Below are 27,512 nucleotides of genomic sequence, written 5' to 3'. Positions count from 1 at the left end.
GGAAGAGCTCCCAGTGGTCCAGAAAACGGAAACCCTCCCTCCTACACCAGCTGTTTAGCCACGTGTTTGTCTGCTCTATCTTCCTATTTCTAGCCTCACTGGCACGTGGCACAGGGAGTAATCCCGAGATTACAACCCTCGAGGTCCTGTCTTTTAACTTTCTGCCTAGCTCCCTGAACTCCTGCTGCAGGACCTCATGCCCCTTCCTGCCTATGTCGTTAGTACCAAATGTACAACGACCTCTGCCTGTTTGCCCTCCCCCTTCAGGATTCCCTCTACCCGTTCGGAGACATCCTGGACCCTGGCACCAGGGAGGCAACATACCATCCTGGAGTCTCTTTCACGTCCACAGAAGCGCCTATCTGTGCCCCTGACTATAGAGTCCCCTATTACCATTACTCTTCTGCGCTTTGACCCTCCCTTCTGAACATCAGAGCCAGCCGTGGTGCCACTGCTCTGGCTGCTGCTGTTTTCCCCTGATAGGCTATCCCCCCCGACAGTATCCAAAGGGGTATATCTGTTTGAGAGGGGGACAACCACAGGGGATTCCTGCACTGACTGCCTGCCCTTTCTGGTGGTCACCCATTTCTCTGCCTGCACCTTGGGTGTGACCACATTTACATAACTGCGATCTATGACGCTTTCCGCCACCTGCATGCTCCTAAGTGCATCCAATTGCTGCTCCAACCGAACCATGCGGTCTGTGAGGAGCTGCAGTTGGGTGCACTTTCTGCAGATGAAGACATCCGGGACGCTGGAAGCCTCCCGGACCTGCCACATCTCACAGTCAGAGCACAGCACCCCTCTAACTGACATTGCGTCAATTAATTAAAATTAAAATTTGTCTTTTTTTTTAAAATACTTTTTTTTTTTTAATTGCAAAGTTACTGTCAACTATCTGTTTCCTAGCACTAGATTTCTAATAGAAATGCGATAGCTAACTATAATACTCTCCGATCTCTGGCTTAGATATCCTCTAAATTATAATTAAGTTATTATGTTTAATTAGTTCCCAAATACTCAAATTTTTTTTTAAAATTTAGGTTAGAATCCCAACCAGCCACTCAGCTCACAGCTTTTCTGTGATGTCACTTCAGTTTCCCCCCGACACACACAATTTGAAAAAAGGTATAAAAGTAAAAATCACTTACTTACCTTCTGAGTGTCTGAGATGTTCTCAGGTTCTCTCGCTGACAGAGACTGCTCCTCCACCACCGATCCTTGACCTGCACAATGCTAATAATATAATAATATAATATGGCACTTACCTTACACCAATGGGTCTTATTATTAGGTTAGAGGAGGAGGGCGGGTGGGAGACACTACACGTGTAGTGTCTCGGGTTTCCTCTCCACCAGAATTTATTGGTTGGGGGGGGGGGGGCGGGGGGACTTGCCAGAGGTCGAACTTCCGGTTCCCGCCTTATATAAAAACAAATAAAACAGAAAAGAAGAACAGACACGGGACCAGGCAAGGCTTTTTAAACTAACTACTCAGTACTTTAGTAGTGTAGATTGGTCAACGCGTCCCACAGCTAAATTAATATGCTGTAATAACTAGTGCAACGCTTACCATTCTCCTCCCCAAGCTATTTTTCTTGCTCTGCTCTGATTATAACATTAAAAGATTCATTCATTCTACGGAGAGAAAAAGTTGCTGGCTATCATGTCTTGCGAAATTGTAAATGAGAACCTGTTTATGATTTGATAGAAATATCAATCATAGTAAACCTTCACAGTCACTTTTATTTAAAAAAAATGTTTTTATTGAAAGGTTTTCATTTTATAACAAACAAACGCATCACACACATAATCCAATTATACAGTTGTTTCTACCAAAACAACAAATATTATACATCTTTAAATTCAACCCAGACACTATCCGATTAAACTATATACTTGTGGTACGCATCCTGCAACAGTGGTTAATATTTACAGATTGTGACAGGTACGGTAGATTCACAGAAACCCCCCTATGCCCTCCCCCACCCTGTGATGTCACAAGAGGGCAGTGGGTAGTCCCATCATACAGCACCTCGGACAAGACCCACCGAAGGTGGTAAGGCCTTTCTCGGGACTCTGCCCTCTTCTTGGGGTGTGTTGCTGTAGTGCTGTTCGTAGACCCCCACGCACTATCACTTTCTCTGTGATATGGGCGCCCCCCCCCCATCCCCCCATCCCTCTGCTCTTGTTCTCCCTCACCACCCCACCTCTCTGTTCTCCCTCTACCCCCCTCCCCACCCAGTTGCTGGTCATAAATAGGTCCTCGATGTGGGTGAACTGTTTCCATGTGTCGTGGAACCCTTCCTTCAACCCACAGATGGTATTCTGTTTATTGTTTTCAGGGATTCCGCTGGTTCAGACAGCCAGTCTGTGGCCTTGGGTGGCACTGTCGTCCGACATCCAAGGAGGAGTTTCCGGCGGGCTATCAGAGAGGCAAAGGCCAGGGCGTCAGCCCCTCTCTCCATAAAGGGCTCTGGATACTCCGAGACCCCGAAGACCGGCACTAAAAGGCACGGCTCCACCCTCACCCCACAACCTTGGACATGGCTTCGAAGAAGGCGATCCAGAACCTAATCAGCTTGGGGCAGGACCAGAACATGTGGGTAAGGTTGGTTGAACCCCCCGGCACTTCCCGCTTTTGTCCTCCACCTCCAGGAACAACCCACTCAATGTGTGTCCTTGTCGAGTGTGTCCTGTGCACCACCTTTATCTGCATTAGGCTTAACCCTGCGCATAAGGGGGTGAAGTTTACCCTATGCAGTGCTTTGCTCCAGAGTCCCCCCATCTCTATGCCTCACTCTTCCTCTCATCTGTCTTATGACTTGCCCAGTGAGGTCCTTGCCTCTTCTAACAGTCACACAGTCACATTTCTGATGCATACACAGTAACTAACACACAGAACAAATTATCCTCCTCCCTCTTCAATTATTTAGAGTTATGTTGATGAGCTGGAAGAACAAAAAAAATCCTGGAAAATACATAACACATCTGATGAACAGACCACACACAAAATATTAACATACTCCTTCCCTTCTTAGTTCCTGATGAGCCTGCTATGTATCTCCAAAATGATGTCAGATATTTAGCATTTATAAATTTATTTTATTAACCTTAAGAAGTGTGAAAATCATTTGCATCGCTTTCAAATTAATAATATTGCACTTTTCAATGAATCAGAAATCTGTCTATTTAACTTTTTGAATGGTTTAATTGAAACTGAATTCACTGTGTTGGATGACAGTCTATTTCAGAAAATAACACAACATCAAGTGTAAACCATTAGGCACCAAAATTTCATTTTGTTGCAATTCCTTCCACCTTCTGGGCGAAATTCTCCCCCAACGGCGCGATGTCCGCCGACTGGCGCCAAACACGGCGCCAATCAGACGGGCATCGCGCCGGTCCAAAGGTGCGGAATGCTCCGCATCTTTGGCGGCCTAGCCCCAACATTGAGGGGCTAGGCCGACGCTGGAGGGAATTCCGCCCCGCCAGCTGGCGGAAATGGCATTTGTTGCCCCGCCAGCTGGCGCGGAAATGCGGCCCATGCGCGGGAGCGTCAGCGGCCGCTGTCAGTTTCCCGGCGCATGCGTGGGAGCGTCAGCGGCCGCTGAAAGTTTCCCGCGCATGCGCAGTGGGGAGAGTCTCTTCCGCCTCCGCCATGGTGGAGGCCGTGGCGGAGGCGGAAGGGAAAGAGTGCCCCCACGGCACAGGCCCGCCCGCGGATCGGTGGGCCCCGATCGCGAGCCAGGCCACCGTGGGGGCACCCCCGGGGCCAGATCATCCCGCGCCCCCCCCCAGGACCCCGGAGCCCGCCCACGCCGCCTGGTCCCGCCGGTAAATACCTACTTTAATTTACGCCGGCGGGACAGGCAATTTCTGGGCGGGACTTCGGCCCATTCGGGCCGGAGAATTGAGCAGGCGATCCCGCCAACCGGCGCGGCCCGATTCCCGCCCCCGCCTAATCTCCGGTACCGGAGACTTCGGCGGGGGCGGGATTCACGGCGGCCTACAGCCATTCTCCGACCCGGCGGGGGGTCGGAGAATGACGCCCTCTTTCCATCTTTCTTGCCCTCCCCTCTGGTAAAGTAGCTTAACCACACTGCCTACCCTTACCTCATACTCATCCTGTCCTATTAGTTTTCCTCATCAATGAAGGAAACTGTCTTCCAGAGAACAGAAAATGGGAGTGTTCCTTCTGGATCTATGTAAACATGAGTTAACTTATCTTAATGTTGACAACCTCCAATGTCCCCTGTAAGGACCTTTGGTTAAGCCTCTGGGACAAAGAAGTTCTGAGCTGAACATAATCTTCCCAGGTGATGACCAATGTCCTGAAACAGGCATTAGTGCCATGAATAGCACAGTCAGGTGGCCTCCCGCTTCTTCCAGGCATGCATCTGAGAAAATCGGAAGTTGCTGCATATTCGGGAGAGATTGAATGCATGAGATTGCAACTTAAAATTGTTCTTTCCAATGCTCATTCTTCACCCTAAAATGGAAACGGCTGAGATCAATGTCTTTCCTTTCACTCATTTCACACAAGTATTTCGGTCAAGACTAGATTCATCAATGGGCGGAATTTTCCATTCTGTAGACTAACTCTAGTGGTCAGCCTGATTCCCATTGGGCAGCAGGGTGGAAGAACACCTGCAAACTTCTAGCTACTCAATGTCTCCCTCAGGCAATACATCCCCCGTTTACAGCACAAGTATATGCAGGCTGCAGCAAACAACAAAGATGTGGGATATTCTCTGTGGTCAGTATTGGAGAGCCCCGCCTGACTGGTCCAAACATCCAAAACAGATCTTTAATTGACCAATAGTTTGTTCTATTAAGGGCCTTGTTGTGGAATATGCATAATTGATTCTCTCTTCAGATGCACTCTGTGTCATCAATTGGTAATTGGCCTTCGTCTCCTCATTCTAATAATAGCTACCAGCATTGCCTCTGGCCTGTATTCCCCACTTCTCCCTGCATCTGTGAACAGATACAATTGAGCAATCAATGGTAGTTCCTCTTGAAAGTTCTCCCTCCATTTCCAAGGCAGGAATCCAGTCACTGTAGCCCTTGTGCTGCCCTCAGTCTATAATTGCAAATCCAGGATACCCTTGGCAGGATGATAGCATCCTGTAGGTAGCCACGTGGCTGAGAATTCCACTCAGACGTAACTGTACATTCAGAACAAGGGTCATCATTGGGCTCAAAAGATCCATGTGCCATAGCCCTCAGTAAGGCTATTGTCAACTCATCTCCAGTAGCCTTGATAATAGTATTGATGCCTGTAACCAGGATTCCTTAAATGCCATTAACTACACATTAGGAATATTGAGGCTTGTAGGATCCATTTTGTTTTGGTGCAGCAGCCGTGACCCTTGATTGTTTAATCCTTCTTCCCTTTTCACATACCTCTTAGAGGATCTGATGGCCATTGGGACCAACTGCACTGCAGCATCAAAACTTAATGGATTTGTGGTTGAATGCACAACATCAGTAAAGGAGCAAAGCTTGTTCATTGTACATTAGATCCAGCACTCAGCTGAGCCATGCTCTTTATGGTTTGGGCAGGATATTAATAGGGTGCCCTTTCAATTGTTGTACTGAACTACTCCCACATGCCCTGAGAACTCTCCCTTACTGATTTTTTCAATCTTGTATTTCCAACTGCTTTGTTCATCTGTGAGTGCAAGAATGATGCTCTTAACTTTTGAAAGTGGGGCCAGGTTCCAACCTCCCTCAACCCCTACCAAGTTCCTCCTATCATCCTCTGTTGTCACCACCTCCAAAATCCCATTGCACCCATCATTATCCAGCCTCCCCCTGTTATCCTTGACCCCATCATTATACATGTCAACAATCCTAATCTCCAACAACCACCCCTTCCTTGATCTCATGCTGTTGCTTGGTATGACCCCTCCCCTTCCCGAGGGCACATGCATCCTTACATTTTGGGACCTGCCCTCCTTCACCAATGAGACGATCCAATAGCGGCCCATGACATTTCAGCTACCAAGTTATAGGGTCCAGCAGCCTCCCCTGAACGTTATTGTGCCCTTTGCCTCACAATATCATGACTGAAACCCCCAGGACCAAATACCTCAGCTGACTTACCATGTCTTGCACACCATACTGTGCACGACCGTCACTGTCCAGAAAGTGCTTCCCTGGCCCAAGACCGGGACCAAGAAACGCTTGCCATCTAATATAATCTGCACAGATCAGTCTCCAAAATATGTCCCGGACATCGTGGCCTCAGCCCCAGGACAGTCTTTCACTCTGCCACTCTGTTCCATGACACCATGACACACCCTAGTCCTATATCTCACCCCTCCCCTCTTGTGTTTCCCCCACCCTAGTCCTGCCATGGCCTCTTCTTCCCCTTCTTGTGTTTCCACTGATACCTGAATCCTGCCACCACCTCATCCTCTCCTCTTGTATTTGCCCGACTCCCCCCAACCATCCTTCCTGCCTCCATCTCAACTCTCCCTACTGGTGGTGCCTCCTGTGCCCTGCCTTGGCCTCCTGTGCCCATCTGCGTCTGCATTCTCTGAAAAAATGACAAAGTGTCATTTCAGGCAGAAAGATTGGTGCAAATTGCACTGGCTGTTCTGACATGATTCCCATCGTGATCTTCCCACATTTCGTCATTTTTTTTGAACCTTGTGTAATTTGTTCTAAAAATATGATGTGCAACATCCAAAGATGCCGGTATGGCAGGATCTTCAGATATTGCGCCCCCACTTTTTGCCAGCAAATACCCGCTCCCATCGCTGTCATCAGCCCCCTCCCCGAAGTGAGCGAGCCCCCAATATGGGGTCGCCAAAGGCTCCCCTTTCAGGGCCTCCCTTCAGGTGCTTCCCCTTCAAGGCACCCTCCCCCAGTCTCCCCTTCAGACCCCGCACCTTGGCAATGCCAACTTGGCACTTCCCTGGCAGTGCCAGGGAACTGTCCAGCAATGTCCCTGCCACCTGTGGGCTACAATGGCCTTTCAGGCTACCCCGTAGGCGTAGTCGTCACGTCTACTGAGATAATTCAACAATGGCTGTGAGAAGGTCCTTATTGAGGAACACTTGCACTTTATGTCTGAGTGGTGCCTGAGTTGCTTCTATGGTGGAAAAATACCTCCAATGCAGACATGTTGTTCAGTCATCGGACGTCTGAAAAGATCCAATCTAATAAAATTGCTGTCAGACAGTGCACCTGCTCTTTCCAGGAAGCACATAAGAGTAAAAAACATTCCACTATGAACAAAAAACACACAGACAGTGCACCTGGTCTTTCTAAGTAGCACTTTAGAGCAGAAAAAACATTTGCTATAGAAAATATGTGATCAGACAGGACACCGATGCAAAAGAGGAAGCACATCAAATGGGCCATGAAGTGCTATAAAAACAAACAAAGCTAATCCCTCCTTTTAGATAGCCATCAGCTGTAAATCAAGAGGCCAGGAAAAGTCAATGGGGTGTGAAATTCTATGTAAGCACTGAAGCTTGAGGGGATAAAAGTGGGCATACTGCAACAGTGAAACCACAGAGTCTACTGAAACTTCAAGGGGAGTAAAATGCTTCTCCAAGAAACAAGCTGCAGAATGGCTCTGTCCCATGAGAGAATTTTAGGACAGCCAGGCTGCAATTGCTGTTTGCCCCATTATGCGATGTTAAATATGGAAGAAAGCAGACTTTGTCTTCACAGATCCAAAGTGACCCCTGACCCCCATCCCAGGGAGACACCTGACCTGGCCCACAACAGTCCTGCCTAAACCTCCCAACCCCCAGTTCCCTTGAAGGATCCCCTCAAAGCATCTGGCCAGATGCTGCTGTGAGCTTGTGCTCCCTGGAGGTAAGTGGAGAGGAGTACTCACCTTCTTATTCCTCCTCTTGAGTCCATGGCACCTGGTCCCAACTTCTAAGGACCAGTAGTAATTTGCGGCCAGCTGACTTCCTGCTGGAGCGGGGGGGGGGGCGGTGGGGGGGGGGGGGGGGGGGGGTTGGGGGGTGGAGGTAGGATTGGGGGGGGGCAATGGCAGGAGCATACCAGGAGGCCTTTGCATTAATCTCACTAAGGAGATTAAATGAATGCAAATTAGCTATGATCGGCCTTTCAGAGTGAGATCCTGATCATACAATCTGGAGTGGGCCAGGAGAATCGCAAACTATTTTGCATGCTGCATATAGCGGCCGGGATTCTCTGAAATTCCGGCCAAGTGTTGACGCCGGTGTTAAAACCGGCACGAGCAACGCCGGCATCAACGGGCCTCCAGGCCAAGTCATTCTCCCCTTCCTCGGGGGCTAGCACAGCGCCGGAGAGCTGTGCGCTGCTCCGGCACCAAAAGCCTGCCCTACATGGCCGGCGCGGGTCCACGCATGCACGTCACTGCTGTCTCCGCGCTAGCCCGCAGGCAACATGGTGGAGCCCTACAGGTGCTCAGCGCGGAGGAACATAGGGCCCCACAGAATTAGCGCGCCCGCCGATCAGTAGGCCCCGATCGCGGGCCTCACCACCGTGGAGCCTCCCCCCCCCCCCCCCCCCCCCGAGTCGGCTCCCCCCACCCCTCCCACCAGTATGGCCCCCGCAGCCAAAATGCCGAGGTCCCGCTGGGTAGGACCATACACGGATGACGCTCTGGCGGGACTCGGCAGAACTCGGCGGGCACTCAGCCCATCAAGCGCGCAGAATCGCCACGGGAGCCGCTTTCAACGGCCCCCGACCAGTGCCGTGATGTCCCCGACCGGAGAATAGGCGGCCCGACGTCGGAGCAGGGTGGGGGGATTTGCTCGCCTCCCTCGGCGATTCTCCGACCTGTCACGGGCTTGGAGAATCCCGCCCAGCGTGTTTCAGGGCTCTTCTGCAATTTTCCTGACATTGCGGACTTTGCACTGAACACAACATGGCCAGAGAATCCCGCTCCCCCCCTTGATATTTTGCAGTTCCAGTGTTAAAGGAAGGCAAAAGCAACATATACTGACTCCCAAATCATGGATGATATAAAGTTATCCAGGTGCACGGCACTTATGTGCAGTCTTAAATCCGACTGTTCTAAATATCTGCTGGCAGGGTACTTAATTTTGAGGGGTAACGTAATTCTTGTGAGTTAGTCTTTTAATGAGCATTCATGAGATTTATGGAATAGCTCAGTGATAAACTCGAGCCGTCTTTAACCCGCCTTCAAAGTTGAGAGAACAAAATTCTAAACTTATTTTCCGTCAGCAGGAAAATGGCTGTAAAATCTTGTGAGGTCAAACCTGGGATCTTCAGGATCCAATATTCCTGGGCACTTCCCAATGACATGATCAGGTTCACACCCAGGAAGGCTGAGAAACGGATTTGAATCCATTTCAATATCATCAGCGAGTTGAAAGCCAAATCTTCAGACTTCATTGAATCTTGTCACCCACCAACATGATGGTGTCTCACGAGAGCAATTCACTTCTGTTTTTTATAAACGGGAACCAGGCACCGTGACCTCTGAATGGGAGGAAGGAGGTGAGAACCCCTCTCCACCTTGTATCAGGGTGTGCAAGAGGACAGGGATCCTCTGGGCAGCTGCAGAAGGGGGCTGGTTCAAGGGTGTTTGAGGGGGCATTTTGGGAGTGAGAGGGCTGTGTTCACGTTCCTCCTCTGGGATGGGGGTAAAGGCTGCTGTGTGCTGTCCTGAAGCCTTCAGCTTGTCTGTTTCAGAAAGTGTTCACAGCCCTGAATGATTCTGATGCCTGACTGATTTATTAACTGTGCACAACCCTGAATGAGAGTTCTGCCTGGTGGTGATGGAAGGGAAAATGAGCGCTTAGGCTATAGCTGTTAATGGAATGGGGGTATGGAGCTTCTGTGGGTGCGGGGCTCATGAGGTGGTGACAAGGGTGTGATGAGACATAGGAGGGCAGCCTAAGAGGCTGCTTGGATGAGGCCCCAAAATAGAAGGCAGGATTGTTACCAGCCGGGAAGGGTTGGGGGGCATTGGGGGAGGTGGAAGTGGGCAAGCATTTAGAGAAAATGCAGTGACTGCCCAGGAGTCGTAAGAGTGCAAAGGCATGGCAACAAGATATCGTGGCATGACATAGCCTAATTATGAACGGTGCCTATCTCAACTACAGAGAGTAATTGAACTCTCTAATATTCCCGAGAGTCATGCTTGTCAAACTAATTGGCCACCATGAGCTGAGCCTTAACAATGTCAGCTGCCCACATTCTCAAAGTCAAGGAAGCTTGCCGTTAACAGGTCCAGGCAGCAGGTGACCGAGGGGGTCATCCCACCTGCCTGTCTGTCCCTTTTCCGCTGCTTCATTCGAGGGATGGGTGCCCTTGAGAGGTCTGTTGGGGCCCTGCAGCAAAATCTCCAGAGGGTCTCCCACATCTCCATAATCTAGCACAGCAGCGGGGCGACGTCCTCGATGAAGACAAGGAGGTGTGATACCTCTCCTTTGATGAGGAGGAACTCCAGGAGGGAGTGGAGGGAGAGGTCAAAGATGAGCTGGAGAATAGAGGCCAGGTGAGTGCGAGGGTGCACATGTGCAGGAGGACAGGAGATGCCCATCTTGCTTCCTGGTTTGCACATTAGGGCCATCATGTTGTCCAACAGCTCTAGAAGCTGCCCACAACCTTTGTGAGCACCTGCACGGCCAAGGGTGGAGGTCAGCCACAAAAACATCCCATCCCGGGACTATGCCTGGGAAGTCCATGTGCATGCTTAGCATGTTAATGCAGGAGCGTGATGACAACTCGCAGTGGGGAGAGTTCTGATGCACCTCAACGTTTGTGTATGTCTGACTCCTGTCTGTCTGCTGTCAGCGCGTTGACTCCCCGGCTCATGGGTGAACGAGGGTCGGGACTACATCCCTTTGTCCATTGCTCTAGAAGGGGATAAGGTCGAGGGTTCACTGAATAATGGTAGAATCCTTCCAGGGTGTGTGCTACTTTCCGCTTGAGTGGGCCTCACCATTAGCCTTACATTGAGGGACTTTGAGAAAAGCTGTGCCCAGATGGGGTGAGGACCAATCCCAATAGGAGGAGGGTTAAAGAGAGTGAGGCCTCAAGGTTGTGAAAAAAGAGGGCAACTTGATTGAAACATGTAAGATTCTGAACGGAATTAACAGGGTGGATGTGGAGAGGATGTTTCCTCTTGTGGGAGAATCTCGAAACGGGTTACTGTTTAAAAATAGGGGGTCGCTCATTTAAAATGGAGATAGATGAAGACATTTCTTTCAGAGGGTTGTGAGTCTTGGAACTCTCTTCCTGAAAAGGTGGTGGAAGCAGAGTCTCTGAATATTTTTAAGGCAGAGGCTTTTAGCAAATTAGGCAGTGATAGCTTAGCGGAGGTAGATGGGTTGCAGATTTAATGTTACCCTCAGATCAGCCGCGATTTTATTAAATGCTGGAGCAGGCTCGAGCGGCCGAATGGCCTACTCCTTCTCCTTGTCCATGCGTTCATATAATTCAAAACCTAGTTTACGCTCTCGTATTCTTCTTGACTTAGCAATTACTGTCTGCAATGTGTCTATGCTTGCTATTTCTGGTGAAGTAGCATACTCAAGTCTGCTTCCTGCTGCTCCGTGCTTAATGATCTACCCTTCACTGTGTAATCACAATTTCTATTCTTAGTAGTGATATACATTACCTTACATTTCTCAGTGATTTCTAATGTATCAATGTCCCTTTGCTAGTGCGATGCCAACATTATATGAAAGATTGCATCATCTCAGTGCTTTACTGTGCAGATTCTAAGCACTGTTAGTAATATTATTCTGTTTTTGTTAGGTTGCATTCTCCTGCTCAGAACTGCAGGCTATTTGGGAAGGTTTATATTCTAGCAAGGAATGAATTAGTTGCAGCAAAAACTACTATTTTTATCCTAATTTTAATTAACGTGCCAATCTTAATCAGTTGTTCGTACATATCTTTTGCTGTATAAACATGTGGAAATGTTCTGTATCTCCTCTGAACCTGGAATATCAAAGGGGGCAATTTTGAGCCCACATGTCAGGATTGGCAACGTGGGCAGAAAGTTCGGAGAGAATCGGGAAAGGCGATTCTCTCTGGAGAGATCGCGGGCTGGATTCTCCGCTCCCCAATGCTGAAATCGAGTTCGGCGACGAGGCGGAGAATCCGTTTTGGTGGCGAAATCGGGAGCTGCACCGCCACCCCCGAAAATCGGCGTACTTGTGAATTACGCCGCGCCGAGTATCCATGGCCTCAGGCTATTGCCTGAGGTCCACCCCGCGATGCTCCGTGCCGACTGGCAGAATTCCCGACGACGTGTGCTCACACCATCCGGAATCCTCATGTGGTGGCTGCGGACTCAGTCTGGGTTCGCCACAGTCTGGGGAGGGCCGATCGGTGGGCAGGGGGGGCTTCATTTGTGGCTGGGGGCAATGTGGGCGTGTGGTCAGCGGCGCGTGAAAGGCCGATGAGGGGCACTACTTTGCCAGTCCAGGTCTGCGGGCTGAGTCCGCCATGGAGCACGGCGCGGCCGCTACAGGCTGCCGCCGTGCCCATGCACGGCCTCTGACCCGGAAATGCTGAGGGCTGTATCAGCAACTGGTGATGCGAGCTCTCCGATGGCTCCCTGCTAACACCCAGCAAAACGGGAATCTGTGGCCTTTTGACGGCAGGTTTCCTGGCGTAAAACACCACCGTTTTTCCAATGGCGTGGAGACTTAGTCCCAAAAACGGAGAATCCAGCCCCGTGTTTCCCGATTTTCCCCATCCCACGCGGGCGAGAGGGGGGGGGAGGGGGGGTGTTGCAGGAGGATACCGGTGATACTTCCATGGTGGTAGAGCGGTGGGGAGGGAATTTTAGCAATGATTGTCAGGTGTGCAGGGGGAGGGGAATGTTGCCGATAATTGTCGGGGGGGAGGGGAGCAGTGAATACCGACGATGACTGTCGGTGGTGGGGTGGGGAGAGCCCGCAATATCTCCGTGGTAGAGGCTAGGGACCGTTATGTTTCAGTGCTGATAAGGGCGCCCTCTATAGATGGTGCCCTGATTTCTGCAGAGCCAGTTACCAGCTCTATCAGGCCCCGCCAGAGTGATAGCGTAAACCACACACTAATTTTCAATCTTTAAAGATGCTCAAGATCTGGGAGAGAAAAATGGTTTGTGCAACTGGACAGTTACATGCCAGTTTTCAAACTGAGCCTGACATGTTTCCACCCAACTTGTGCAAGATAAAGCTTCACATAATCCGCTAGTGACCTCTTCCCGTTTCAAATAATACCCAACTGTATTTTCCTTCGGTTTCTTACTTTTCGGACAATGAAACAGTTTGATTCATTGATACTTCCCACACTCAACCAATCCCCCCTCAATCAATTCTTGAATGCTTTCAATCTACCAACAGTTTCTTCTGTGTTTTTATATGAAATACATTTGAAGCAGTATAATGCCTATTTTCTTTGCACCATCTACCGACAAAAAGAAAGCACATGCTGGATCTGGGAAGCACACAGCAGCCTTGCCCGTACTTGTGAAAGAGAAATGGCAGGTTGATGTTCTGGGAGCAAACCCGTCTGGTGTTCTGACAATAGGTCTGCATACAACCTGTTAACCTGTGGTTTACTTTCACAAATGTTGACAGATCTGTTGTGTATTTCCAGAACTTCCTACATTTTTTTGTGCGGGGAGGTGGGGGATGAGGTGAAGTGTCATCTATCATCTGGCTGCATTAGTTCCAAGTGTTTCAAGGCTATCTCCTCTTCATTAATCCTATCTGTTTCTGACAAATCATCTTTAATTGTGCCATTTGAAAGATTGTTGCCATCAACCTGACCAGCCTAGGATTTCCTGAATAATACAGCAAGCTCTTTAAAAAATGGTGCTGTTGTCACACTGCTCAGCAGAATACTTTTATTTAAAAGTGCAACTTTTTACAAAAAAGCAAAGCTCCATTGACTAAATCCTATAGGTAAGAATTCCCATACCAACTTAACAATGCACAAGAGCCATGACATAATAACAACTGGATGCCCTATATTCTCAACGCCAATTCAGTGCATCTATAAAATGTTTGGAATAAAATACGAGGGTAAAATTGCCACATGACCTATTACAGAAATGTAAGCTTTTTTTAATTACAGAATGGGTATATGCACAAATTGTAAAAATGCAATTTTAAAACATAAAGGGTCTTGTGGTGTTTGCTTATTTCCTGATTGCATAGTACTGTATAACTTTAGTTATACAGGCATTGTTCTTGCAGCTAGTAGTTTCACAGCACAGTGGCTAAGACAGATTCTAAGGTTGCTTTAGTTGTGAGTTCAAGTCCATTACTAACTAATATCTGACTCATGCAGCAGAATAATAGCCTTTTTACCGTATTTCGAGTTCTTATGTTGTAGAGGTGTGTTACGAACGTTTTGCTGTGCATGCCAGTGAGTACTATTCAATCAGGGTGAAGCTAAAAACAAACCAGAATTTACATGCTCTGTTCAACTGAAATTTCTGCCACATGTTGTACAATTTAATTAGCACTTATTGCTGATGAAAAAGATGTTAATAAGGTACAGAGTAGCACAAAAGGAAAGTAAATTGCAGATTTTGAACATGAGCCAAATGTTACATGGTCCCCCATAACAAAGTATGAAATTTGTGATTTGTTTGTTGCTGGCAGCTGACATTCATCTCATTTGAGGAAGGTACCTTTGCATCCAAGTTTTTTGAAGCCCTTCACTAAACTACTAATTAGTAAGAACCCATTTGATTCGAAACACAACGACACATCAGCAGTGGGTTGAATATATAGGAGTCCAGTTTTGTTTAACCGTCCAGCTGTCTAACAGAGAAGGTGCTGAAGTTTCAAGCTGGTCTACAAAGATTCTCTTTCCATTTATTGCAGTCTGACTTTTCAGATTGTTGATGTTCTGAGTACAGGAGGTCTACACTTAGCCAAATAACTTTCGTTGATCTGAGTGCTGTGTGCTCAAATAATCATGCAATACAAAGAGCGGTATTGGAATGCCAGACCATTTTGTAAAAAGCATAGCTTTCTTTTTATCCATAAGTTTCTGTAAATGCAAGTCATTTCCTTTCCTGCCATAGTGCAAAATTACCATTACATCATTGCAAAACACAGGGATTGAAAAGTGGCTGGAACACCATGTCGCTGAAAGTATATTGGGCCTGTTACTTTGATAAACTTGAGAAGCAGAGTTCTTCAAAAGGGGCAGCTTTGACACTTTGCTGAAGTTGCTTTCATACTGAGCTTAGGGGATGCTGGTAATCAATGGGAAGACTCATATAGCTAGCAGTTAACACAGAATAAATGCTAAATTTACTAAGGTCAGCCATCAGGGATACTTTTTTTTCAATCTTGTACCCTTTCAGACTATACTAGATGCACTTTCTCATTATCACTGCTTCCTTCCATCTTTGGCACACCTTCAAGATCCAACATTTGTATCTTTGTTGTTGAGCGACTTTGCCAAGAGAAGTTATGGACAAATCAAAGCATCTATAGGAGGAAAGGGGAAGGAAAGGTGTACTTTAAATTACATACAAGATATTCAGATAGCTGCCGATTGTGCTGATTTCATCGGACATTTAATATCGGCATTCAGGTTATTTCTCAGGCTATTGTAAGGTTGTTATTAGCCAGAGCTTGGGAAGGTAACCTTGAGTGGGAGTTTTAATTCCTGGTGGAATGTGGTGGGACACAACAGCCTGACACCGTTGCCCTGCAGTTGAAAACCTGGTCCGTTTTAAAGAGTTGGGTCTCATTGGCCAGCTGCCTGTCCAAAATGAACAACAAGAGGCACCTCACAGGTTGTGAGATTGTGAAACTCAAATGACCCTGTGGCTATCAAGTGGTCCAAACTTTCTTTCCAGGGGCCAGGGGAGCACTCCTCCTCTTGGCTCTACAAAGATAGTTTAAACTGACCTGACTCGGCCTCCACTGATTTGCACCAGGTTTTATTAAGCAAAGTGTCTGTAGCGGATGAACCGTCTTGTCAGGCATTAAGATCATGCAGATGTCCTAATGATATCATAGGTCCATAACTCATGTTACCCATAAGGCTCCTGTCTGATTTCGGTGGGGACCAGCAAAACAGACACATTAAAGTGGTCGCAGTGCAATAAACTTGTCTTTCCTATTAAAATACTGATTTCTTTACGTGATCAACTCAGTGTTGATACTGTTTGTGTGACTACTGCTGACAGTCTTATTTCAAAGAAGAATGCAACAGACCAAACTGACGTTCAAAACACGCAGCTTTCTTAAATTAGAGCGGGTAAGAGGCAACTTATACATGCTTATTTTCCACCCTGTTGCATTTAACCTTATTGTTCCTCAGGGGATGGTAGAGTGCCTATCAGTCTGCACAATGGCCCTTTCCTTGCTCTAGCTTAGAGCTCCATTTCCATATCCTGTCTTTCTTATTGTGCATTTCACATTTGCCTCTGACTCCTGCATTTGCCATCAATTTTTAGCTTTCAATATATCCCCCCAGCTCCAAAAGGAGAATTTAATCTTATCTATGTATATTTGTGTCACTGAGTTTTACTGCCACAGACTTTTCTGTAATGAAGAAAAAAATTACTTGCATTATATAGCAACTTAGCATTCCTTACAGGAAAATCCCATTTCTCTTCACATTTAATGAATTACATCAAAGAACAGTGACTGTCTTTATGTCACAAACAGAATGCAATGCTGGCATCAGGGCATCATATGAATGCAGTTCGAGTTAACATTGAACACGTCAGAAACTTAAAACATTATGGGCGCAATCCATCAGACACGTTATACCCAAACGGGGGTGCAGTGCGGCCGGTAGATGCCTGGAGATCCCTCTTCCGGGAGTGTCCCGCGATCGGAGCCCACCGCTCGGCGGGCCAGCCTCTCTGGCTGGGGGCCTCCTTTCTTCTGCATGGTCCGCTCCAGTGCCGCGCTGGTCCCCTGTAGGGGCCAGAATTGCTGATCCTGAGGCCGTGTTGACGCCGTCGAGAAACACGACGGCGTTTCCGACGGCATCAACACTTAGCCTCAGGATCACAGAATCCCGCCCCATGTCTGAGGAACAGAAACGTGTAGAATAACACCAGTGCATATGTCACAATAATTTCCTGCGACCTTTGCACCGCTCCACGGTTACCCTCTGCAAAACAGTGAGAAAGTTAATTATCATATATTTGTCCCTATTAAAATTAATAGCCCTTCACATTTCCTGGATAAATGCCAATTCTCATGCCTCTGTCATGTGGACTAAAACCTATTGTTGCTAGTGATCCATGACTGAGAAAAGGATTCATGTGAAAATACTCTTATTATTTGTAGAGGAAAATCGACTTTCATGTGGAGCTCTTGCCATTCTTCATGAGTTCAGAAATAGTGGAATGGCAGACTGTCCATGTCGGAAAGGAGCAGATTAATTACCAGTGAACGCTCACTGTTACATTTGGATTCCTATTGCGCCATCACTTCTTGTAGCAAATTAATGGAAATGGCTTCTGATAATATTGTATGTACAGTTAGCTAAGGGAATGCTGCACATGAGAAACTACAGTAAATCATTTGGATTCTAAAACGCTGATGTGGAAATTTAAATTTGCAATGTAAATGTTCACTTTTTGAACATGCCTTGCCGAACTTAATCTATTTACTTTACAGACACCGGGTAACAGGTTTGATAATGGCAACAGATGATAAAGGAAACAAAACAGGCCAGTCCTTTCAATTATTCCAATTTAAAGTGTAATGAGAAACAACAGACTCATCTGATTTAACGTTACCTCTGCTTTTATGATTTGATTTGGATTATCTGCACATTGACCACGCCCGTAGAACTGATATGATTATCTACTTGTTTCCTTAATCTTTAGGGAGGAGGAAACAGTGGCTGATCAGTCACAGAAGAATTCGGCAAAAAAAACAGTACAACATAGAATCCAGTTCTACTTTATTATAGACAGGGCGGATGGAGAGAAGGATAGCAAAATCAACCATGGCTCTAAGGCTCTTACACAGACAGACTGCATTACTTTCCTAGTCTGTATACGACCGCTGGCACTCAATACTTTGGAGTAAGTTAGCAACTGAGAGAACTGCATATCAAATTCAGACAATCACAGTAAATGTCACCAACTTGCTGCAGAATTTGTGGTCACTGCCAAGTAGCATGGGGGAGTCCAGCTTCAACAAGGTACAAGGTTTTGTGCACAGTTTGGAGCCCATCCTTCCCAGCATTGAAGCGATGGCCAGCTCCATCATTGAATACTCTTGTTAATCAAGAATCTACCGAGCTCTGTCTAAAAAATATTTAAAGACTCTGCTTCCACTGACTTTTCAGGAAAAGAGTTCCAAAGACTCACAATCCTCTGAGAGAAACAATTTCTCCTCATCTCCATCGTAAATGATCGACCCCTTAATTTTAACAAGTGACCCCTGATTCTAGATTCTCCGGTAAGAGAAAACATCTGCTCCACATCCACCCCATCAATTGCCCTCTGGATCTTAAAGGTTTTGCTCAAGTTACCTCTTACTCTTCTAAACTCAAGTGGATATAAGCATAACCCCTCCAACGTTTCCTCATAAGACAACCCGCCCATTCCTGGCATTAGTCACAGAATGTGTCATTGTGGCTGTGGATCAGTGATCACCGGGTTTTACAGGCTCTCACAGCAGTCCAGCAATATGTCTTCAAATGCATGACTAGGATTGCTGGAGTGCTTCCCTAGGGGAGTTCCAGTGGCTCTGTGGAGCATAAACCTGCCGTACCTTCTTCCAAACTGACAAAACTTCCACTACTGCCAGTGGCCTTGCTGTTGTCTGCTAGCACAGAATGTTGCCATCTATGCAGACATGGTGCAGTCTGAATGTTGGGCCTCAAGGCTCAGAGCTGCTCGAGGTCATTCTCCAAGGTCACCTGCAGTCATCCCCAGTGAAAGTTTCCATTCCATTCTGCAGTTACTGCAGAAGAGAGCTAAGACAGGCAAGGCACCCACAAGGCAGCTGCTACGGCATTACGCCAAGATGATTGCTTCAATTTGATATGTATTATTAGAACTGGTATTCAGTAAAGTTTTTGAAAAGTATTTTTATTCACTTTTATCACATTTTCATCCAAATTTACACCCACCAACAAACAATCAATGGTATCAAATACAATGTCAATCCCCAGGCCAACAATTCCTCCCCCCCACCAACCCCCAAACAACCCTCAACATTTTAAATACAAGCATCAAAGAAAAGAATTCAGGAATCCACCATCCACCCATACATAGTCACCAATAACATATACATTCCAACCCCCGTCCCACTCCAACCGCCCCCCCTCAATGTTCGATGTCATCCAATTCTTGAAAGTGCATAATGAACAAAACCCATGAGTTGTAGAACCCTTCCAGCCTCCCCTTCAACTCAGACTTCACCTTCTTGAGTGTTAAAAACTCCAACAGATTCTCACCCCCCCCCCCCCACCACCACCACGCCAGGGCACAGGGTGGAGAAACTGACCTCCACCCCAACAGGATCTGCCTTCGGGCGATCAGCGAGGCCTAGGCTAAAACATCTGCCTCCGCACCCGCTTCCAACCCCGGCCGATCCGATACACTGATGGCCTCCTTCGAAATTACCCTGAAACCCCACCTTCAAAATTACCCTGAACACCTCCCTCCAATACCCCTCCAGCTTTGGACAGGACCGAAACATATGAACGTGGTTTGCAGCCCCCCACCCCCGGCAACGTTCGCAAACATCCTCTACCCCTCAAAGAGTCGGCTCATTCTCGCCTTTGTGAGGTGAGCCCTACACACCACCTTCAGCTGTATCAGCCTCAATCTCACGCACAAAGTTAAGGCGTTCACCCTCCGGAGCAACTCACACCATAACCCCTCCTCCAAGTCCTCTCCCAACTCTTCCTCCCACTTTGCCTTAATCCTCTCCAGTGGTGCCTTCTCTTCTCCCAGAATCGCCTCAGAACTTGCCGACACCACCCCTTCTCCATTCCCCCAGTCGTCAGCACCTCCTTCAACAGTGTGGAGGCCGGCACCACTGGAAAGCGCCGTCTCACCTTCTGAGCGAAATCTCGGACCTGCATATATCTAAACATTTCCCCCTGTCCAACCCATATTTCGCCCTCAGCTCCATTAATCCCACAAACCGGCCCCCCAGAAACAAATCCTTTCATGCCCTGACTCCCTTCTCCTCCCATCCCCGAAAACTCCCATCCCACTTCCCTGGCTCAAATCTGTGATTCCCCTGAATCGGCATTTGACCCCGCCCCCAGCCTAAAGTGCTAGTGTAACTGCCTCCAGAATTTCAACATCGCTACTACTACCGGACTCCCTGAGTATTTCCCTGGGGCCAACGGGAGTGGTTCTGTTGCCAACGCCCTCAGACCCGACCCTCAATACAGACTCTCCTCCATTCTAATCCAGCTCCTCACCTTCGCCGCCCAGTAATAATATAGCAAATTGGGAAAACCCAACCCCCCTGACTGTCGTCCCCTCTGCAACAGCACCTTCCTAATCCTAGCCATCTTCACCCACCCCCCCCCCCACCCCACCCCACATATAAACGAGGTAATCATCTTTTCAACCTCCTTGAAAAATGCCTTTGGCTGGAGGATCCGGGGGGGGGCGGTTTGCGGGATTGAAGGAACTGGGGCGAAATATGGGTTGGGGCAGGAGGATTGGCAGGCGCTGGAAAATTCACAAAAATCTTTGCAACACGTTCATTTTAATTGCCTGTATCTGACCTGCCAGTGACAGAGGGAGACCATCCCACCTTGTCAGATCCGCTTTCACCCTCCCTACAGACTAGTAATGTTATACCCATGCAGCCCCACCCCCCCCAATCCCGTGCCACCTGCACCCCCAGATATCTAAAGTGAGTCCCCGCCCTGTGGAATGGTAGCCCCCCCACCCCTGCCTGAGGCAACACTAAATATTCACTTTTGTCTAAATTTAGTTTACATCCCGAAAAAGACCCAAACACTCGAGGCAGCTCCAATATGCCCCCCATAGACACACTTGGTTCCGATACAACAGCAAGTCGCCTGCATACAAAGATATCCTATGCTCGACACCCCACACTATTCCTTTACACACCTCCAAACTCCTCAACACGATGACCAATGGCTCAATCGCAAGCCCGAACAACAGGGGATTATTCAATAAAGTTGACACAGAATATTTGTTTTGCGAGTGGGCTTTTATTTCAGGATTTTGGTTGTAAGGGTACTGTGGTGGTCCTTTAGAGGGGGGATTGAAAGGTAGGAAACAGTGTAGGAACTGTGATGACACCTTGGAGAAACAGCATTGTGAGTATTTGCTCCTGCCCGTCCACCCTCCAGAATGAAGGGTGAACCCCTTCTCCTCGTCTTCCTCCTTTGAGGTGCCCTCCTCATGCCTGCCGATAGAGGCTGTGCCTTCTGTGTCTTCATGATAGTTGTATTGTGGAGTATGCAGCAGGCCATCATGAACTTGTCACAGGCTTTGAAGACCCCCCACCCCCACCCCCCTCCCCCCCACCCCGCCCCCACGCCAACCCAGCCGAATGCTCCAGGCAGCAACTATTGCTTCAGAATGCTGATGTTTTTCTGCCAAACATTCTTGGTGCTGAATGGTTCTCATTATAGGTGCACTGTCCTCATATGATTGAATGATAGATGGCAGTCGTTAGCCCGGTATAGAGTGGGTGTCCTTTGTTCCCCAGCAATCAGACTAAAGTTCTGATACAAATATGGTGTATATGGCTGAAGAGGTTTCTCCTCATCTCAGTCTCAACCCATAGCCTGAGACTGTGACCCTTTGTTGCAGATCCTCCCCCCAGCCAGAGGAGACAACATTTCTGCATCCCGTCTGTCCAACCCTGTCAGAATTTAATACGTTTCAATGTATTTCCTCTCATTCTTCTAAACTCTAGTGAAAACAGGCTTTTTCAACCCAATCTCCCCTCGAACAACAATCCAGCCATCCCAGGAATCAGTCTGGTGAAACTTCGCTGCACTCCCGCTATGGTAACTGTTACAAGCCGCACTGAGGTTAGCTGCGAGTGTACTTAGAATCACTACAGTGCGGAAGGGGGCCATTCAGCCCATCGAGTCTGCACCGACCCTCCGAAGGAGCACCCTACTTCGGCCCACACACGCACTCTACCCCGGTAACCCCAACTAACTTTTTTAGACACCAAGGGGCAATGTAGTATGGCCAATCAACCTAACCTGCACATCTTTGGATTGTGGGAGGAAACTGGAGCATCCAGAGGAAACCCACGCAGACAGGGGGAGAATGCACAAACGCCACACAGACAGTCACTCGAGGTCGGAATTGAACACGGGTCCCTGGCATTGTGAGGCAGCAGTGCTTATCACTGTGTCACCGTGCCACCACCGTGTATCCCAATTTGTTATACTGGTTTGTTTTTGGAATGGTGTGAGGCGTCAAGTGAAGCCCCAGTGAGAATAGCAGTCCAGTTATCTTGTAAAATTTATTAAAGACTATTTATTAAACTAAACAAACGGCATTCACATGAACAGGACACACTACTCTAAGACAACTAAGTATGTGAACCACTAAACATACATACAATTCATGTAGAATGTACCCTTTGTTCCAAAATATATCTATGAACACTGAACTCTTTAAGAGATCCCCTGTCTCCAAACAACATGCAGATTAAATAGGTCCATAACTTAAATCCAGCTTCTTTACCACACGATGCATGTTTGATGATCAAGGCTGGGAAATCGTATTTTCCTAGTCCAAAGAAAATATGTAAAACTCCCTTTACAAAGGTTTCTGCACTTCCTTGACTCTAAGACTTAGAGGCTATTAGATGTAAAACCTGGCCCCCAGGCAGCTACACAGAAACTGGTTTGTCTGCTTCTGAGGCTGCTAGATATTAACTGGCCTCCCTTACTTCTGAGGGTCCTGGAAATTATACCTTTGTTCCCATTTGATTCTGCTTTCTGTGTAATTGGCAGTATTCCCCCCTCAAATCCTTTGACTCTAGAAGTTAGCATGTATTTGCCTCAGTGATCTCCCAATCATCTCGATCTACTAATAAGGTATTCACACCTGATTGTATCTGCTAATCTCATTACTGGGAAAGATGCATCTCATCTGCTTTTTATAGATTGGTTACTGCTGTTGCTAGGCAGATTTCTACCTATTCCTGGACATATTACATCCTATTAGGTCTTGTTAAATTTGTGTTATGGCTGTTACCAGGACAATTCATGATGCAAGTAAACCTGTTCTTAGGTAAGGAGACCAAAACTGAACATAATACTGCAAGTGTAGTCTCACCAAGACACTGTAAAGCTGCAGTAAGACATCCTTGTTCTTGTACTCAAGTCCTTTTGCAACAAAGGCCAACAAAGGTTAGTGGAATTGCGGATAGCGATGAGGACTGTCAGAGGATACAGCAGGATTTAGATTGTTTGGAGGCTTGGGCGGAGAGATGGGAGTTTAATCCGGACAAATGCGAGGTAATGCATTTTGGAAGGTCTAATGCAGGTAGGGAATATACAGTGAATGGTAGAACCCTCAAGAGTATTGAAAGTCAGAGAGATCTAGGAGTACAGGTCCACAGGTCACTGAAAGGGGCAACACAGGTGGAGAAGGTAGTCAAGAAGGCATACGGCATGCTTGCTTTCATTGGCCGGGGCATTGAGTATAAGAATTGGCAAGTCATGTTGCAGCTGTATAGAACCTTAATTAGGCCACACTTGGAGTATAGTGTTCAATTCTGGTCGCCACACTACCAGAAGGATGTGGAGGCTTTAGAGAGGGTGCAGAAGAGATTTACCAGAATGTTGCCTGGTATGAGGAGCGGTTGAATAAACTCGGTTTGTTCTCACTGGAACGACGAAGGTTGAGAAGCGACCTGATAGAGGTCTACAAAATTATGAGGGGCATAGACAGATTGGATAGTCAGAGGCTTTTCCCCAGGGTAGAGGGGTCAATTACTAGGGGGCATAGGTTTAAGGTGAGAGGGGCAAGGTTTAGAGTCGATGTATGAGGCAAGTTTTTTACAGAGGGTAGTGGGTGCCTGGAACTCGCTGCCGGAGGAGGTGATGGAAGCAGGGACGACAGTGACATTTAAGGGGCACCTTGACAAATACATGAATAGGATGGGAATAGAGGGATACGGACCCAGGAAGTGTAGAAGATTGTAGTTTAGTCGGGCAGCATGGTCGGCACGGGCTTGGAGGGCCAAAGGGCCTGTTCCTGTGCTGTACATTTCTTTGTTCTTTATGACATTTACCTTCCTTGCTGCTGCCTCTTCTCCATTTTGATGTCATGCTGTAGCACGAGAGGGGCTGGAAACCTTACTCCTTTTTACTGGAGCAGAATATTTCCTGACAAACTCCTCTGGCCACCATATCAGGATCAAACGCCACTTCCTTGAAAATCCAAAAAGTTAGTAAAATTCTTCAAATAACACAGAACACTGCACTGACTCTGCACCAGCAAAAGCAGGTCAAAAACACCTCCCCCGGAATTTGGATGGTTAACTCTTCAAATGACCCTAGTTGGGAGTGAGGGGTGGAAAGAGGTGGTGTTCCTCGTGCATATTCACTGCATGTTGAGATGGAAGTGATCGTGAGAGGGCATTAACAGGACCTGTAAATCCAAAATGGCAGAGCGTGTGGCACATGCTATTTGACATCACGATTTACCCACTCAGAATTGGGCGCATCCATGAAATACCTACACTAGTGCCCTTACAGTCAGGGCATGCCCCTCTGCATTATCCCTGGTCACTATTTTATTTGGGGCTTCTGTAACGTGGCTCCAATGGCACTATGGAGTCTAATTTCATGTCTATTGTGTATTAAGTAAGTGCACAAAAGGCACTAATTTAACAACGCAGGGAACTCAACAGGAAGCTTTTTTCAAATTCAAAATAATTCTCATTATGTTGGTAAACTATACTTCAAAAAATATTTGTTGCGATTCAAAATATAAAGCAAAATATATAAAGACCAGAAGAAAAGTAAGACTGGGTACACACTGAATTTTGTTTTAATATGAGTAACAGGGGGTGGGGGCACGGTAGCTCAGTGGTTAGCACAGTTGCTTCAGAGCTCCAGGGTACCAGGTTCGATTCCCGGTTTGGGTCACTGTCTGTGAGGCGTTTGCACTTTCTCCCCCTGTCGGTGTCAGTTTCCTCCGGGTGCTCCGGTTTCCTCCCATAGTCCAAAGCTGTGCAGGTTAGGTGGATTGGCCATGCTAAATTGCCCTTAGTGTCCAAAAAGTTTCGGTGGGGTTACTGTGTTATGGGGATAGGGTGGAGGTGTGGGCTTAGGTAGGGTGCTGTTTCCAAGGGTCAGTGCAGATTTGATGGGCCAAATGGCCTCCTTCTGCACTGTAAATTCTATGATTCCAGGAAATACAAAACCGATTATAAGAGGTATTTGAGAATGTTAATCAGGCAAATTTGGATATATGGGTTGAGAATCAATGCAGAGGGATGATGTTAATGTTAACACAAGTAAAGTAAAGTTCCAAAAAAAACTGACCTCAAAGTGAATATTACATGATTGCATAACTGCATTAACTTGTTGACTTGGCCCTTTTGTAACAATAGATGGTAAAAGAAACAAAGAAATTAAATGGATGACAGCATAGAACCTTTTAACAGCCTGAAGGAGATTTTGTGCAACCATTAAGCGGAATATATACAGATGATTTTTTTATTGAACATCACTGCCAATCTGAAAGTTGAAACATGAAGGCTGAAGAGTTTGTATTTGAATTGTGGTGTTCTCAACGTACATTGAAAGTGAGTTATATCTGAAATGTGACTAATAAAAAGCTCCTTGAACAATTAGAAAACAGATGAGAAAATGACAAACTTTGGGCTCTTTATTCAACCCTGTTAGAAAAAATTGAAAACAATAGATCAAGAAGCGGGCAAAAAATAACGTGGCTGTGTGATATGATGGAATGGGCAACTGTCACATCAGCGAGGAGGAATAAATGGAGAAGTTGGGCCTGTTCTCCTTGGAGAGAAGACGGAGATTTGATAGAGATGTTCAAAATCATGAGGGGGTTGGACAGAGTAGATAGGGAGAAACCGTTCCCGCTTGTCAAACAATCTTGAATGAGAGGGCACTGAATTAAAATGATTTGCAAAAGAAGCAAATGTGATGTGAGAAAAAACTTTTTCATACTGCAAGTGGCTCAGGTCTGGAATGCACTGCCTGGAAGTGTGGTGGAGGCAGGTTCAATCAAGGCATTCAAGAGGGCATTGGATGTTTATTTGAAGAGAAACAACATGAAAAGACACAGGGAAAAGGCAGGGAAATGGCACTAAAGCCATAATGCTCATTTGGTGAACTGGTGCAGACACGATGGGCCTCATGGCCTCAATCTACCGTTTTTATCAATTTGTCATCCAAGGGTGGGATAAAAAGAGGAAGGAGCAAAGGCAGGCTGAGTTGGCAGGAGTTAGTGAGGGTATGGTGTGGGCTTAGACTCGGGTTTTGTGACCATTTTCACTGCTTTTTTTTCGAGGTTCGTGCATATTTTCTGGGCTTTTTAGAACTCTTTAGTATTGCAGGATCTCTCCGAGAACTGCAACACATTGGCACCTACAAAGCACGGGACAGCCTCATTAGCTTCTCAACAGATGGGTATTGTGTACTCAGCAGGGGGAACCTCCTGTTCTGAGGAAGTGAGGGGCCAAAGAGGGAGGAGACAAGGTGGTCACAGACATCAGCTCAGAGGAGAGGCACAGGCACAAGGTGTGCAGGGCCTGCAGGGAGGGCAAGGAGGACAGGCCCGCAAAAAACATCACTCACCAGCAACCAGGGTGTGCAGGCACTGATCCAACTATCTCAACATAACACAGGTACAATGATGCAGGAGACTCCGCCTTTTAAGGAGAACCATCATTTCCATGTGTCAGATGTTTGGGACAGAGAGAGTCTCCAACTGTGCGGATGGACACCCAATCCTCGTGGCTCTCTCGCTCACTGTAACCCTTAACGTTACTGCCTCTGAATCTTTCCAAGTATCAGTGGATGATCTTTGCGGAATTGCCCAGTCAGCTGTGCAGAGCAGCATCAATCTGGTGACTGACACTCTGTTCAGGCGGGTAACAACCTTCATCCATTTAAACAAAACATTTAGAGTACCCAATTCTTTTTTTTTCAATTAAGGGGCAAGTTAGCGTGACCGATCTATCTACCTTGCACACTTTTTTGGGTTGTGAGACCCACGCAGACACAGAATGTGCAAACTCCACATGGACAGTGACCCGGGGCCGGGATCAAACCCGGGCCCTTGGCGCCGTGAGGCAGCAGTGCTAACCACTGTGCCACTGCGCCGCCCCACAGCCTTCATCCATTTCAGGATTGACCAAGCCAGTCAGGCTGACCGGGCCACAGGATTCGCGGTTATGACAGTGTTCCCCAGCATCCAGGGTGCCATCAGCTGCACCCATGTGGCCATCAAGGTGCCAGCCAGCTAACTGGATGCCTTTGTCAATAGGAAAGCGTATCACTCCATGAATGTTCAGATAGCGTTCAACTACAGGACACAGATTCAGCAAGGCACTCTGGCAGCTG

General features: G+C 47.3%; 1 long non-coding RNA gene across 1 annotated transcript; it reads left to right on the top strand.

The window, feature by feature from the left end:
- The first annotated feature begins 2,308 nt into the window (after positions 1-2,308).
- On the top strand, positions 2,309-25,778 carry LOC140428826 (uncharacterized). The gene is made up of 3 exons (XR_011948911.1): positions 2,309-2,605; positions 17,812-18,012; positions 25,529-25,778. It is a non-coding gene; the product is annotated as an uncharacterized lncRNA (long non-coding RNA).
- The last annotated feature ends 1,734 nt before the right edge of the window (positions 25,779-27,512 follow it).

This window comes from Scyliorhinus torazame, chromosome 8 (assembly GCF_047496885.1).
Source record: "Scyliorhinus torazame isolate Kashiwa2021f chromosome 8, sScyTor2.1, whole genome shotgun sequence".
Lineage (NCBI taxonomy): Eukaryota > Metazoa > Chordata > Chondrichthyes > Carcharhiniformes > Scyliorhinidae > Scyliorhinus > Scyliorhinus torazame.
The sequence above is the reverse complement of the archived record's forward strand: the minus strand, read 5'-3'. Positions and strand labels throughout refer to the sequence as shown.